This window comes from Lissotriton vulgaris, chromosome 4_1 (assembly GCF_964263255.1).
Source record: "Lissotriton vulgaris chromosome 4_1, aLisVul1.2, whole genome shotgun sequence".
In the NCBI taxonomy this organism is placed as follows: Eukaryota; Metazoa; Chordata; class Amphibia; order Caudata; family Salamandridae; genus Lissotriton; species Lissotriton vulgaris.
In genome coordinates this window covers 1,556,087,502-1,556,089,680 of record NC_141691.1, presented here as the reverse complement: position 1 = coordinate 1,556,089,680, position 2,179 = coordinate 1,556,087,502, and positions in this window count along the sequence as shown.

The window sequence follows — 2,179 nt, the reverse complement described above, 5'->3', positions numbered from 1 at the left end:
GGGCAGAACAGCATAAAAAATGGGGCCCAGTATGCTTCCCAAGGTAGCCAAATTTCAGGAAAAGTGTGCATCCAGCACCTGGTGTCAGGCAGTCTTGCGGCCCCCTCACAGTCGTGTGCACGCCACGACAACAACAGGGTGGAAAACAGTCGACTTGTCTCTATTTTTGCCTCTGGGACCCCAACCATTGAAAAGCCAGAATAAGAAACCATAACCTATGGAGTAAAAGTCCAAGACCATAGACACTAGGCATCACAGCCTCGTAATGGAAATAATTTGAATGCAAAAGGTAGCACAACCAGGCTTATTTAGGTACAAGTATGATAGCTCCAGCACATACTTAAATCACGGAGTAGCGCGCGCCTGCCAGGACATCCGGCAACAGTAAATCCCGGTCATAATGCACAGCTGTTGTCGAGGGAGGGGTTGCATGTCTACGCTTGCGGCGCTAGCCCAACCCCCCGTCAATAGGGCGGAAACGGCGGTCCAAGGGATAGCGATCTGCGACATCCCCAGGAAGAGACATGTGGCTCCTGCCCCTGCTCCCCAAAGTGCAACATCCGGGAGAAAACGAAGGAGGGCGGCCACCGAACCTGCCAGACTCCCGCCCGCAACCATCCCAATTCTAAGTTGGGCTTCGGTGTCGTCCGACTGTAATGAGGGACACGCTCCTATTACAAGCACTAGAATGGTAAAATATAGGGCTATAAAGGAGCCCCAACTAGGTTAGCCCCAGGCGAGGTAGCGCCCCTGCTCCGTGCCTAGAGAGGAACCCCTTTCCGACGGCGTGCGACACTCTGGCTCAACCAAGCTTGGGCAGCGGACAAAAGGCGCGGCACACTGGTAAGCTTCCCGCCGGAATCTCTTATCACCCCTCTAATGAAGGACCCGGGTTCCCAGCCACAAATTGCTTAAGGTAATGGTGGGCGGGGTAACGGAGCGCTGTAGGTCAATGAGCCTTCCACACAACATAAAGGCTTCCAATCCGGTTTCCACAGCAAGCCTGGGTGGCCATTCTGTTGTATGGGAGTGCTGTGGCCTCACAAAACTGGGAGGGCTCACAGGAGGGCAGGTGACCTTGGACCTAGGCCCCACACCGCTGCGCTGGGTCCAGCTCACCCCCAAGAAGTTGGGCATGCTTCGGCCGTCAAATCCCCTAACGGGAGCCCGCCTAACAGTGTTGCACTGTTGTCCCACACAAGGCCTATGTCCCGAAATGCAGCACAAACGACCGGGTTGCTCGGTGCCCTGCGCGGGGCAAAGCCATGCCCTGCCAAGACTGCAGACCTACTGTGGCACTGGCGAGGGCGCCACGCGGGATCCGCTGCCCCCCAGCCTCCAGATGCCTCGGCCCAGGACCCAGATGGCACCAAGGCAAAGGTGTTCAGCCACTTCTTTCTCCCCGACGCAGTTGGGGCCTAGACACCTGTCCTTGCTGCGGCCTGCACAATTAGGCAGGACCGCGTGGGCCCAGGCCCCGCCAACCCTGACCCCCCACCCCCCCAAGACACAGATGGGGGAAAGGCCACAGTACAACCAACCAACACGGGGCCAGGCAGCCCGTAGGAGAACCCCAAGGGAGCTGCCAAAACCTTTGCCTCGCCCCCCCCCCCCCCCCCAGGTGGCTAGCGGCATGACCGGGCCACCTCTCTCCACTTGCTCCCCACCAGCTGCCACAACATATCAGGGAAAATGCTGCTGCAGCAACCTAATAGCTGGGGCGAGGCGCCCTCTCTTCACATGGGTTTATCTCTGCCTGCACCACCGCTGCCCCCTCTCCAACCCAAAGTTCCTCCAGGGCAGCCGGCGGGAAGCGGAGGCTGCTGTTAAATGTTCGAGGCACACCTCTGATTGCTCAGTGCCGTCTCCGATCCAAGCAGCTTTCCGGTGCATGTTATCACCAAAACCGGCTCCTTGAGCTGTTCCCCCAACCCCCTCCTGCAGCGAACCAAGCATGGACAATGGCCGATACCGGCCGCACAGACCAGTAAGGGGTGGAGGGTGGGGATGGGGATACACTCACCGGAGAGTTGGATTGGGCGCGGAACTAAATGCCATTGAATATTGATATGTTTTCCAGAGTTTGAAAAAGTCTATTATCTACAAAGGATACTGATGCACTTGACCAAACTGGAGAATTGTAAAACCTTCCCATCAAAATGGGATACTTTGCATCTCT